Source organism: Oncorhynchus gorbuscha, linkage group LG12 (genome assembly GCF_021184085.1).
Source record: "Oncorhynchus gorbuscha isolate QuinsamMale2020 ecotype Even-year linkage group LG12, OgorEven_v1.0, whole genome shotgun sequence".
Lineage (NCBI taxonomy): Eukaryota > Metazoa > Chordata > Actinopteri > Salmoniformes > Salmonidae > Oncorhynchus > Oncorhynchus gorbuscha.
In genome coordinates, this window is record NC_060184.1 from 58390570 (window position 1) to 58405850 (window position 15281).

Genomic DNA, 15281 nt, shown 5'->3' on the forward strand with positions numbered 1-15281 from the left:
TGAAATACTAGTGTTTTACATTATTTTTGATTGACTACTTCATCTCTGTACCCCACACACACAATTATCTGTAAGGTCCCTCAGTCGAGCAGTGAATTTCAAACAGATTCAACCACTAAGACCAGGGAGGTTTTCTAATGCCTCGCAAAGAAGGGCACCTATTGGTAGATAATAAAAAAACAGGCATTGAGTTATTAATTACATTTTGGATGGTGTGTCATTACACTCAGTCACCACAAAGTCCTTCCTAACTCAGGTGCCGGAGAGGAAGAAAACCGCTCAGGAATTTCCCCAGGAAGCCAATGGTGACTTTAAAACAGTTGGTGTTTAATGGCTACGATGGGAGAAAACCGAGTAACATTGTAGTTACTCCACAATACTAATCTAAATGACATAGTGAAAAGAAGGAAGCCTGTACAGAAAAATATTCAAAAACATGAATCCTGTTTGCATTTTAAGGCAAAGTAAAACTGCTAAAAAAAAGTGGCAAAGGAATTAACTTTATGTCCTGAATACAAAGCATTATGTTTGGGGAAAATCCAACACAACACCTGACTGAGTACCACACTTCATATTTTCAAGCATCGTGGTGGCTGCATCATGTTATGGGTATGATTCTCATCAGCTAGGACTAGTGAATAAAAATGTATGTTACCTGGGCTAAGCACAGGTGAAATCCAAGAGGAAAACCTTTTTCAGACTGCTTTCCAACAGGCACTGGGAGACAAATGAACCTTTCAGCAAGACAATAACCTAAGTCACAAGGCCAAATATACACTGGCGTTGCTTACCAAGATGACATTAAATGTTCCTGAGTGGCTGAGTAACAGTTTTGACTTAAATTGGCTTGAAAATCCATGACAAGACTTGAAAATGGCTGTCAAGCAATGATCAACAACCAATTTAACAGAGCTTGACTAATTTGATAAAGAATAATGCAAATATTGTACAATCCAGGCGTGCAACGCTCTTTTTCACTTTGTCATTATAGGCTATTGTGTGTAGATGGTTGAGAAAAAAAAAAAAACATTTTTGAATTCAGGGTGTAACACAACAAAGTCTGGAAAAAGTCAAGGGGTATGAATACTTTCTGAAGGCATTGTAGATGCCTGAGGGGTATACTACAAAGTAGGTTCAATGAGTTAGCCAACTAACTTTGATGAACAACCAGAAAAAAAGTATTTTGTTCATTTAGAAAGCTAAACTTACATATGTGTTTTTGGTTGTTGAGTCAATTAGACCTTGCCTAAATATCCCGAAGTAACACAATGAATACGTCACCTAAATAATCGATGTAAAATTGTGCATGAGTGTGTGTACATTCTTCAAAGCGCAGTGTGTCACAAGGGGGAGACAGCAGCATGTTTAATGCACAAAATACTGAATCAAAATACTGCGCCAAATACCGCCTACAGCTGTTGAGTAGAATACACCCTCTGTCATAGGCTTTCACCTAGTGAGGGTAATCAAGGCTAAGTACAATAATTTCCAGATAGGTTCTTAGACATGCCTAAGTTACTCGGAAACATCAAACCAAATCATCTTCAGTAGTTATGTACACAGTAACACAGTACCTCTTTGTCTACACTGATTGATTATTTTTCTATTTCGATTTGAACAATGATCAGTAGGAAACATCAACACACTAGGCTTAGAAAGCATGGCAGGGACTTGCTCCCACTTCTCTCTCCGATTTGGTCTTGCCGTACATACCTACACGTACAGGAGACTACGATCACAAGACACAGGCCTCCCCACTGGGCAGACACTGGTTGAATGGATCAATGTTATTTGTCAACATATTGTAACGTGGAATATACATCGGATTTGAAAAAAGTCATCAACCAGTTCTGTTTTCATCTAATTTCAACAAGAGTTGTAAACATTTTAAATGAGTAAAACTTTGCCTTAAACATTGACATTACCTGAGTAACAGGTTGTTACTTCAATCTAATTTCAACATAATCATTAGAACTATGTATACGTTGAAATTGCGTTGAAAATTCCACATAGAAATGTATATATTATTGGGTGGTTTGAAATTATGTTGAAATTTAGATTAGATTACATATTTTATTTGACCTTGTTTCAATGTTGATAGTAAAATGTTATGTTTGAATCAACATCAGAGGTATAAAGAGGTATATTGAAATAAATTGTGAAGCCACAGTCTAACGATTTCTAGGTTCCTGCCCTCTAGGGAGTTTTTCCTAGCCACTGTTTTTTGCATCTACATTGGTTGGACATAACTAGAAAGGACTATCTTACAGCTGATGTAAAAATGAGTGTCATATCGGACACACAGCCTAGTAGTCTACTCTGTAGGTAACATCATTTAGTGTAAAGGATTTATTATCCGTAGATCTCTGGGGCCACCAGTGCCTTCTGAAAGGTTGATGTTCAGTGAACCTGTCGTCGTTTTCTACTGGTCCATGCTCACTTCAAACAGCCCTTTGTTGAAGTAGTCAGACTATTAGACAAATGAGAAGTGTCTGCTTTCTGCCCCAGTGAGCCTAAACATCTGACAACAGGGGCACACATTTTCTGCACTACATTGCACTTGCAATGATGCCCGAGGGAAAATAAGTGTTTTTTGTTTTCAGTTTTATTGTAATATCGCAAATGGAAATGGCAGTTTCACCATTAAGGATTCCAGCTTTTAGGTTCAATTAAGTATATTTATGTATTTTGTTTTTCTAATTTTTGATCAATGTCGGCCTATAATAAAGCAACACGTTTGTATCAACTCTAGCTACATCGGCTCTTATGAAGAACAATGCAGACAGACTATACCCAATGTGTGAAATAAGAAAGTGGCTAAGGTTCATGTGGGAGAGAGTGAGGACTCTGCCAACAACACTTCTCTCAAAGACATGTTGCCGTGTAAAGGTCAAATGTGGTAGTATATCAGTATACTGTTTTTTTCCTTTTTTCCCAACTGGTACCTTATTCTCTATATACTGCACTACTACCCATAGGGCTCTGGTCAAAAATAGTGCACTATTTAGGGAATATCCTACCATTTGGGACGTTATTTGTGTTTTGCTTTGTTTAGCAGGTCTGGAACACTTTAGTAAGGCTTGAAGGGAATCCAGCACTTTGGCAGCAGGTCCCAGGCAGTTCTCACTGAACATTCATAAACACAGACTCAAGTGAAACCGCCGTGCTTCTGATGATTTTGAGACTAAAGCTGTAACAATGCAAAAGAGGTTCCTTGAACGCGGCTACAAGTCTCCTCAAAATGGCTCATAGGCTGACAAGGGAGACTGATAGACCCTCCCTCCTCACCAAAAAAAAAAAGATAAACGTGAGAAATCTGCTGTTTGGTTTCCACTGAAGACAACCCCTCTGCAGGGCAGATAAAAATGGTGATCCTCAAACACGGGCACATTCTCCAGTGACCCCCCATCCCCGTCTAAGACTTTTCATCGAATCCTCCTACGCTTTATGAGTGGCCATAATATCAAAGACCGCGTTGTGCGCTCCGAATCCTGCACCCTCTACCTATCTGGCTTCCAAGATGAAATACTTCATAAACTGTAGTACAACCAGAGGGGGCACAAAGTACGTGAGGATGGCTGTGGGGTGAAGCCCTCTATTGGCATGAAGCATCTGAGTACAACACATATCGTCTACGTACTCAAGTGTCCGTTTGGTCAAGTCTACATTGGACCCGATGAAACGCTCGCTCAAATTAAGAATAGCTGAACACTAAACAGCTGTTTGCGCAAACAAATATGGATTATGCGATTGCGCAATACTACCTGAGTGCAAACAATGGCTCAGCCTCCACTTTGAAATTCTGGGGAATTGAGAACATTTCATTGTTCACCAGAGGAGGCAATATCGTGAGAAAATTGCTACAGAGTGAGCCCTTTTGGACGGACTGCTTAGAGGCAGTCGAGCCAAAAGGTCTGAATGAAATGCTCCATTTTCTCTTTATTTTTCTCTGTTTATTTCCATTTATTTTGTTAGTATTTAAGTGGCATGTATGTGTAGGAATATCTAATACGTAACACACACTTGTTTGAATAGCCATGTCTAGTTGCTACTATTGACATGTTTGATTGATGTGTGATTGACATGGGAAGTGGGACACGCCCTTGAGAGGCCCACTTTTTCATACCCAAGGCTCTGTGGAAGGTGATTCATGCCGAAACGTCAACCTGTTTAAATCCCGTCAATAAATCAGATCTATGCAGAAACGGAGTGCTCGTTTTTTGGATAGTCATGGGGTAAGTTCTGTTTTTGGTAAACACTGAGCCATGTCAAACTCTGTGGACAGCCGCAAAGCTGAGGTCAATCTGTTTTCAATGAGGAGCTGTATCGTAACATGTAAACATACACTGAGTGTACAAAACATTAGGAATCCTAATATTGAGATGCACCCTCTTTTGTCCTCAGAATTTGTATTTTATTGTATTTATTTAACCTTTTATTTAACTTAGAACAGCCTCAATTCATCAGGGCATGGACTTTACAAGGTGTTGAAAGCGTTCCACAGGGATGCCGGCCCATGTTGACTCCAATGCTTCCCACAGTTGTGTCAAGTTGGCTGGATGTCCTTTGGGTGGTGGACCATTCTTGATACACACGGCAAACTGTTGAGCATGAAAAAGCCAGCAGCGTTGCAGTTCTTGGCACAAACCCATAGGCCTGGCACCTGCTACCATAACCATTTCAAAGGCATTTAAATATTTTGTCTTTCCCATTCACCCTCTGAATGGGACACATACACAATCCATGTCTCAATTGTTTCAAGTCTTAAAATCTTTCTTTAACCTGTCTCCTCCTCTTCATCTACACTGATTGAAGTGGATTAAGCATGTGAAATCAATTTGGGATCCTAGCTTTCACCTGGTCAGTCTATGTTTTGTAAACAGCAGATGTTCCTAATGTATTTTACACTCAGTATGTTTCATATGCGCCAGATTTCAAATGTTACGGAGAGACAGTTTTATTGGGTGTGTTATATTCCCCTTAACGATGTATTTAGTTGTATGTGTAATATGTTGCAGTCTATAGTCCAATTATTTTGCATGGGATGCACTGTTCTTTGACCGCTCTCTTGGAAACAACACTACAGTCATTTAAATCTAATTTAAATACATTTGAATGTATAAAATGTCAATCCAATACTGTGGTCAAAGTTACTGCCAAATAAAGGTAACACCAACATAAAGTGTCTTAACAGGGTGTTGGGCACCACAAGCCAGAACCGATTCAATACACCTTGGCATAGATTCTACAAGTGTCCGGAACTCTATTGGAGGGATGTGACACCAATCAAAATGTGGGGTTTTGTTGACGGTGGTGGAAAACTCTGTCGGCATCTCCCATAAGTGTTCAATTGGGTTGAGATCTGATGACTGAGACGACCATGGCATACATCGTTTTCATGCTCATCAAACCATTCAGTGACCATTCACTGACCACTGGCCCTGTGGATGGGGGCATTGTCATCCTATGGGAGCATAATGGCCTGCCCAGCATTTTTATACATAACCCTAAGCATGATGGGATGTTAATTGCTGTGTGGAAGCATCTGCTTTCAATACACCTCATATCCCTCATTTACTCAAGTGTTTCCATTATTTTGGCATTCACTTGTATATTCCAGTCCAAAGGGAGAATACTGCAACCAAAACCAGACTCCAGCTTTGCATATAAATAAAAAAAACACCTACTATAAATATGCTGTTTGGAATACAACTGTGTAAAAAATCCAATAGGAGTTTGAATAAAAAAATGTTTTTATATACCTCTCATATGACCTATGTGGCTCTACTTATTGGGGAGAGTGGGGTAAGTTGAGCCATTTTGTTACATTCAGCATCACTCCGTTAATAATTAAAATATATATATATATTTTATTTCAACACAACCTTAACACCTAACAAACATTTTGTACTTAACAAAAACTTGCCACTGTCTCAACTTACCTTATGGCCATTGTCTCAATTTACCTAATGGCCATCAACTTACGTCATGGCCATTAGCTCAACTTACTCCAAGGCAAACATTTTGACACTATTAACATTTTGACAAGGTTGCTACAAGAACACACTTTCATGCTAGTTTGAGGACCTTATATTGAAGCTTATAGAGAACCCGACTATATAGAATAGAATTCTCAAATGATCTACTTTGGTTGAGATACAAGCGTCATGAAACCTCTAACACAATAAATTCATTTTGACTTGGTGAAAATCCACTCTTTGGACCATTTTCACTTTTTCCATGTGGTTTCGTCCTTTACAGACTCCATGAAATTATGACCTCTTCCTACATATTGTGTTTGGTCAAATCATGAATTTTGTATTTGGCTTCATAGAAACAATGGTGGCTCAACTTACCCCATTGGCTCAACTTAGCCCACTCTCCTCTATGGACTAGATACAAGAGAGGGTCTTGGACCACTGTACATTATCATAACCTTCAGGCAGAGTTGCAGGGGACTCAAGGAGTGGAAAGGAGAGGAGTGGAATGCAGTGGAGTGGAGAGGAGATGAGGGGGTGAATGAAATGTGGAAGCTGGGGATGATTAGGTGGCCATCGTGGTATAGAAAATAGGCAGCAGGTCATCAACTAGTTCTCTTCGGTCCTGCATGATGCCGGGTGTTATTCCAGCATACTGTCATCACCTCCTCATCACCATTGCTAGTCATAATTGCTGAGAAAACCCAAGACATCATGGCAACATCAAACTAAAGTATTACAACTATTTCCTTTCTCCAGGAAACAAAACATAACCTTCCACATGGAAGCATAGGATGACAGACATGACACATTTGTCATAATATTGTGGTTTAGGGAACTGGTCATGCATGAAGTGATGAGAGTGGCTATGGCATCTTTTGTTTCCTAAACTTTCTGCTTCCCAGAAACGTATTGTTTACTGGGAGGTGCTATTATAACTTTGGTGCCACGCCAGATCCTTCAGCCCAGATTCGTGGTGAGTTGGACTAATGCAAAAATGTAGCTGCACTTAGCTGTGCAATAAAGGATGTGTTGAAATCTTCCCGAAAGCTGGTCCTACTGCTGAGTGGAATACTGGTATAGGAAACAAAAACAACATTAGTTATTCTAGACAGCCTCATCACTTTTTCTATCGGGGGAAGTTGGTGTAAGTAAGAACCACATACACATGCACACATTGCACACACCCATATTTTTACGGCACCTCATGACCGCTGGCCGTGAGGATAAGACAGGGCCATTATAACAGGCGTTGACAGCTCTGCTCTCTCTCACCTCCCAATGGCTGACATCCACTATGAAGACTGTTACAACCAGGAGACTAGATTATGATGCTATCTCATGAGTAGAGGCAGGAGGGTATGGATTCACAGACACCCAAAAATCACCTATGTATATCTTGTCATGATTGATTAATGAGACACACTATTCATCTCATTATTTTGTGCTATAATTTGCCATTTACATTAAAATATATTATTATTAGATTTTTTTACATTGTTAGTGGATTCTGCTATTTCAGCCACAATCGTTGCTGACAGGTGTATAAAATCAAGCACACAGCCGTGCAATCTTCATAGACAAACATTGGCAGTAGAAAAGCCTTACTGAAGAGCTCAGGGACTTTCAACTTGGCACCATCATAGGAAGCCACCTTTACAACAAGTCAGTTTGTCAAATTTCTGCCCTGCTAGAGCTGCCCCGTTCAACTGTAAGTGCTGTTATTGTGAAGTAAAAACGTCTAGGAGCAACAGCGGTTCAGCCGCGAAGTGGTAGGCCACACAAACTCACAGAGCGGGACCACCAAGTGCTGAAGCGCGTCAGTCAGCACAATGACTGTTTGTCGGGAGCCGCACACAAGCCTAAGCTCACCATGCGCAATGCTAAGCGTGAGCTGGTGTGGTGTAAAGCTCGCTGCAATTTGATTCTAGAGCAGTGGAAAGGCATTCTCTGGAGTGATGAATCACCATTCACCATCTGGCAGTCAGACGGACAAGTCTGGGTTTGGAGGATGCCAGAAGAACACTACCTGCCCTAATACATAGTGCCAATTTTAACGTTTGGTGGAGGAGGAATAATGGTGTGCGGCTGTTTTTCATGGTTCCGTCTAGGCCCCTTAGTTCCAGTGAATGGAAATCTCAGTGATACAGCACACAATGACATTCTAGACGATTCTGTGATTCTAACTTTGTGGAAAAAGTTTGGAGTAGGCCCTTTCCCATGCACAAAGCGAGGTCCATACAGAAATGGTTTGTCAAAATTGGTGTGGTAGAAACTTGACAGAGCCCTAACCTTAACCCCATCGAACACCTTTAGGATGAATTGGAACGCCACCTGTGAGCCAAGCCTAATTGCCCAACATCAGAGCCTGACCTCACTAACGCTCTTTTAGTTGAATGGAAGCAAGACCCCGCAGCAATGTTCCAACATCTAGTGGAAAGCCTTCCCAGAAGAAAGGAGGCTGTTCAAGCAGCGAAGGGGGGGACCAATTCCATATTAATGCCCATGATTTTGAAATGAGATGTTGGACGAGCAGGTGTCCACATACTTTTGTTGATGTAGTGTAGCTAGAAGTGCAAAACATTTATATTTTTAGCTGCTTTGTTTTGCAGAGTTGTAATTAATTATAATATTTGATATTATCTTTGTTAATTTGCAGTTTCCTTGCAAATGCGGACTCCTACAGCACCATAGAATCAAGCTATTGTGTGGGTGTGTCGACAGTGGCAAAGGTTGTGGCCTCAGTGACAAGTGCCATATGGGATGGGCTTATCAAAGAGTAGCCTGACGTGGAGATCCTGGGCTGGCGTGGTTACACATGGTCTGCGGTCGGACATACTGCCAAATTCTCTAAATCAACGTTAGAGGTGGCTTATGGTAGAGAAATGTACATTGAACTCTCTGGAAACAGTCAGCACGCCAATTGCATGTTCCATCAAAACTTGAGACATCTATGGCATTGTGTTGTATGACAAAACTGCAAATATTCGAGTGGCCCTTAATTGTCACCAGCACCTGTGTAATGATCATGCTGTTTAATCAGCTTCTTGATATGCCAAACCTGTCAGGTGGATGGATTATCTTGGCAAAGGAGAAATGCTCACTAACAGGGATGTAAACAAATTTGTGCCCAAAACTTCAGAGAAATACGTTATTTGTGCGTATGGAAAATTTCTGGGATTTTTTATTTCAGCACATGAAACATGGGAACAAGACATTGCATGCTGCATTTATAATTTTGTTCAGTGTAATTCATTGTATGTTAATGGGATCAAAAGAACCGAACCAAAGTTGATTGCTACAGAAATCTTTTGGTTCAACTAGGATTTACACTGAGTGTGTAAAACAGTTTATTTTTGTTGGGGCATGGACTCTAAAAGGTGTTGAAAGCATTCCACAGGGATGCTGGCCCATGTTGACTCCAATGCATCCAACAGTTACAGTGCCTTGCGAAAGTATTCGGCCCCCTTGAACTTTGCCACCTTTTGCCACATTTCAGGCTTCAAACATAGAGATATAAAACTGTATTTTTTGTGAAGAATCAACATCAAGTGGGACACAATCATGAAGTGGAACGACATTTTTTGGATATTTCAAACTTTTTTAACAAATCAAAAACTGAAAAATTACGCCATTTTCCCTCCCCCACGTGGGCCAACCCCCTTGCAATTCGATTTCAACCACTGAGCTTCAGCTCCTCGCCATATGAGTGAGAGCTAGCAAGATGCACACCCATAGCAGAGTGAGAGAAAGAACAATGACGTGGTGCACATATCTGCACATAATGTGATGTAGTATGCAATTTTCACTTTTGGCTTGTGAGCACTACTTTCAGAACAACTGGCTAAAAGTATACAAAAGTACGGGAGAATCTCTTTAATATCCCTATATGTGAGAATGCTGTTCATTGACTACAACTCAGCTCAGCTCAGCGTTCAATACCATTGTCCCTTCCAGGCTCGTCACCAAGCTTAGGACCCTGGGACTGGACACCTCCCTCTGCAACTGGATCCTAGACATACTGACGGGCCGACCCCAGGTGGTGAGGGTAGGCAACATCACCACTGCACAGTTGGCTTCAAAGAGATGCATCCACAGCTGAAGTCTAAAGTTTACATACACTTAGGTTGGAGTCATTAAAACTAGTTTTTCAACCACTCCACAAACTTCTTGTTAACAAACTATAGTTTTGGCAAGTCGGTTAGGACATGACACAAGTAATCTTTCCAACAATTGTTTACAGACAGATTATTTAACGTATAATTCACTGTATCACAATTCCAGTGGGTCAGAAGTTTACAAACACTAAGTTGACTGTGCCTTTAAACAGCTTGGAAAATTCCAGAAAATGATGTCATGGCGTTAGAAGCTTCTGATAGGCTAATTGACATAATTTGAGTCAATTGGAGGTGTACCTGTGGATGTATTTCAAGGCCTACCTTTAAACTCAGTGCCTCTTTGCTTGACATCATGGGAAAATAAAAATAAAATCAGCCAAGACCTCAGAAAAAATGGTATACCTCCACAAGTCTAGTTCATCATTGGGAGAAATGTCCAACTGCCTGAAGGTACCACGTTCATCTGCACAAACAATAGTACGCAAGTATAAACACCATGGGATCACACAGCCGTCATACCGCTCAGGAAGGAGACACGTTCTGTCTCCTAGAGATGAATGTACTTTGGTGCGAAAAGTGCAAATCAATCTCAGAACAACAGCAAAGGACCTTGTGAAGATGCTGGAGGAAACAGGTACAAAAGTATCTATATCCACAGTAAAACAAATCCTATATCGACATAACCTGAAAGGCAGCTCTGCAAGGAAGAAGCTACTGCTCCAAAACCACCATAAAAAGCTAGACTACGGTTTGCAACTGCACATGGGGACAAAGATCGTACTTTTTGGAGAAATATCCTCTGGTTTGATGAAACAAAAATAGAGAACTGTTTGGCAATAATCACCATCGTTGTGTTTGGAGGAAAAAGGGGAGGCTTGCAAGCCGAAGAGCACCATCCCAACCGTGAAGCACAGGGGTGGCAGCATCATGTTGTGGGGGTGCTTTGCTGCAGGAGAGACTGGTGCACTTCTCAAAATAGATTGCATCATGAGGCAGGAAAATTATGTGGATACATTGAAGCAACATCTTAAGACATCAGTCAGGAAGTTAAAGCTTGGTCGCAAATTTGTCTTCCAAGTGGACAATGACCCCAAGCATACTTCCAAAAAAGTCAAAGTATTGGAGTATCCATCACAAAGGCCTGACCTCAATCCTATAGAGAATTTGTGGGCAGATCTGAAAAGGCGTGTACGTGCAAGGAGGCCTACAAACCTTACTCAGTTTCACCAGTTCTGTCCGGAGGAATGGGCCAAAATTCACCCAACTTATTGTGGGAAGCTTGATGAAGGCTACCCGAAACGTTTGACCCAAGTTAAAACATGTAAAGACAATGCTACCAAATACTATTTGAGTATATGTAAACTTCTGACCCACTGGGAATGTGATGAAAGAAATTCAAGCTGAAATAAATAATTCTCTCTCTACTATTATTCTGACATTTCACATCCTTTAAATAAAATGGTGATCCTAACTGACCTAAGACAGGGATTTTTTTTACTGGGACATAAATGTCAGGAATTGTGAAAAACTGACTTTAAATGTATTTGGCTAAGGTGTAATTAAACTTTCAACTTCAACTGTATATTTGGAACAATTTTACTGAAGAAAATGCCAAGTTTGTCCAGCTTTGTCATTAGCTGTCTCCACTCAGCTTATAAAAATGATCAACCAAACTAACTTCAATTATATATGGAGAACAAGGTTCACTAAATAAGAAATGGTGATGTGTTAAGGCTCGCTAAAGCTTGTGGAAGGCTACTTACTTTACCTCTGCACATTGTGACTCACTTGTGTTCATGCAATGCGAATGCTCCATTGAGGGTGTGAAAATCTCACTGGTGATTGACAACATCCTGGAGGATGACATCAAACCTGGTTGTCGCGCCCAAGAAAAATGGCATCCTTTGGAGCTGCATGAACCTCAGGGCTGTGAACAAAGCGAGTGTTCAGAGAGTTCAGCAAACTAGACCTCCAGGTTCTCCTGGCACCCGAGAGTCAAGATTTCACTGTGTTCATAACGCACAGGGGGCTGTGATGCCCTGGCTCTCCATGTGAATGTGAATTGAAATTCTCACCTTACCTGAGCCAAGATGTACCATGGACATGTACTCAGGACTGTGGGGATTCTGTGCAGCAGCTCAAGGTGCAGCTCACATCAACTTCAGCACTGGCCCCTTGGTCTCATTTGCCCATGTGGAACTGTGTGGAACAGCCAGTGGCATTCACTTTCTGGGCCTTGCCTCCAACTGAACAAAAGTATGTGGGAGAGCGGGAGGCCCTGGCTTGCATGTGTGTGTGCGAGCGAGTGCTGGAACTTGTACTTGTATGGCAAACTCTGCACAGATCATCAAACCCTCACAGCACCGCTGGCCACATAGGGCTCCGGACACACACCTCTACCACTTTTCAGATGGACAGACCATCTGAACCAGAACAATTTTGACCTTGAGTTCAATCTCACCTGCATCAATGGTGTGCAGGACATCAAAGGAGGATGACAGAACTGGGTTTACATGCTGCATGGCCCACTGGAATCTACAGTCACAATGCAGGAACTCAGACAGGCATCACAAGATAATGAGCTGCTCTTAAAGCTTCATACCCGCTCACAGTTGTGTCAAGTTGGCTGGATGTCCTTTGGGTGGTGGACCATTCTTGATACACACGGCAAACTGTTGAGCATGAAAAAGCCAGCAGCATTGCAGTTCTTTTTTTGTTGTTTTTACCCCTTTTTCATGGTATCCAATTGTTAGTAGCTACTATCTTGTCTCATCGCTACAACTCCCATACGGGCTCGGGAGAGACGAAGGTTGAAAGTCATGCGTCCTCTGATACACAACCCAACCACACAACCGCATCCAACCTGGAAGCCAGCCGAAACCAATGTGTCGGAGGAAACACTGTGCACCTGGCAAACTTGGTTAGCGTGCACTGCGCCCGGCCCGCCACAGGAGTCGCTGGTGCGCGATGAGACAAGGATATCCCTACCGGCCAAACCCTCCCTAACCCGGACGACGCTAGGCCAATTGTGCGTCGCCCCACGGACCTCCCGGTCGCGACAGAGCCTGGGCGCGAACACAGAGTCTCTGGTGGTACAGCTGGCGCTGCAGTACAGCACCCTTAACCACTGCGCCACCCGGGAGGCCCTGCGTTGCCGTTCTTGGCACAAACCCATAGGCCTGGCCCCTGCTACCATACCCATTTCAAAGGCATTTAAATATTTTGTCTTTCCCATTCACCATCTGAATAGGACACATACACAATCCATGTCTCAATTGTTTCAAGTCTTAAAATATTTCTTTAACCTGTCTCCTCCTCTTCATCTACACTGATTGAAGTGGATTTAACATGTGAAATCAATAAGGGATCCTAGCTTTCAGCTGGTCAGTCTATGTTTTGTAAACAGCAGATGTTCCTAATGTATTTTACACTCAGTATGTTTCATATGCGCCAGATTTCAAATGTTACGGAGAGACAGTTTTATTGGGTGTGTTATATTCCCCTTAACCTCTTGCTCCTACCTGGCACGCAGGCGTCCCATCTAGAGCTCTGGAAATGCAAATGCGCTACGCTAAATGCTAATAGTATTAGTTAAAACTCAAACGTTCATTAAAATACACATGCAGGTTATTGAATTAAAGCTACACTCGTTGTGAATCCAGGCAACAAGTCAGATTTCTAAAATGTTTTACGGCGAAAACATAGCACATATTTATGTCAAACCACCACCGCAGACATAGCTCATTAGCATAGCCAAGTAGGAAAAAATATGCAATCAACAAACGCAGGATAAAAAAAAATCATTTCACTAACCTTTTGAAATCTTCATCAGATGACAGTAATATAACATGTTACACAGTACATTCATTTTTTTCAATAATCTGCAATATATATCCATAAATCTCTGTTTACAATGACGCATCGTTCAAAAAATGCTACTAAAATGTCAGGAGAAATGAAATAGCTCCGGCAGATAACGTCAGCTAACAAGGAATACACAACATAAACTTTGACTAAATATGCATGTTTTACAAATGTATAGGAAGATACACTTCTTCTAAATGCAATCGCTGTGTTACATTTATTTTTAACGTTACAGGTAGCGTTCACTAGGCTATACTAGGAGTCGGCGCTCCAAATGTATCATTATGCCTCCTCTATCTTGGAGTCGACAGAAACCCAAAATTAACACATAAATATTCCCTTACCTTTGCTGTTCTTCCATCAAAAGACCTGGAAGGGATTATACTTACCAAAACAGCGTTTAGTTTTCAAGTCTGCGTCTTTCGGTTCTTAAAATAGCCACATTTCGGTCAATTAGGAGTGTGTTACACTTACCACGTTGGTGACAGAAACAAAATGCAAATGTAGGCAAAATTCAAGTGGATGCGCACCAAAACGTCGAAAATATATATTATATGTCGAGCTGTTTGCTTAGAAAGTCTATCTTACCACGTTGGTGACTCAAAATACTTCAAAATCGTGCTGTTTTCTACAATTGCAAACCAGGGATTTTCCCAGATTTGTGGTTTTTGGCAGGCTTTTAACAGGACGTGCAACCTCATCTCTCTCCTCTCTCGTAAACTTGTCAAACTATGTTCATAATTAAGCTTTAACATGTTATAAAGGTGTACAGCAATTGTGAGGACGAAGCGAAACACACACGTCTTTTAATCGATCCTGAAGAAAAGACTTCACCGGAGCAGAGCGCGCATAATCGTACACTTTTTTTCGCGTGACCGAGACCTTTCGGCACGCTCAACGTCTCGTGAGCTCGCGATTCTCACAATGATAAGCCCCATTGAAAGCAGGCTTCGCGCTGAACACGTACAGACTGTTCCCAGAGCGGTAGTTGTTTGGGAAGGCGTATACGATGACGTCAAAGTTGGGCCAACTTTTTCCATGACAAGAGAGACTTTGGGAGAATGCATGCCCTGAGACTTCTGCTTTACATAGAGACAAAATTTAAACGGTTTTAGAAACTTTAGAGTGTTTTCTATTCGATAATATTTTTTATATGCATATATTAGCAACTTTTGACAAAAATGTATCCTGTTTTATATGGGTACCCAATTCCTCCAGAAGGGGCAGTAAACAGGGGTAGGCTTAACAGGTTAACGATGTATTTAGTTGTATGTGTAATATGTCTATAGTCCAATTATTTTGCATGGGATGCACTGTTCTT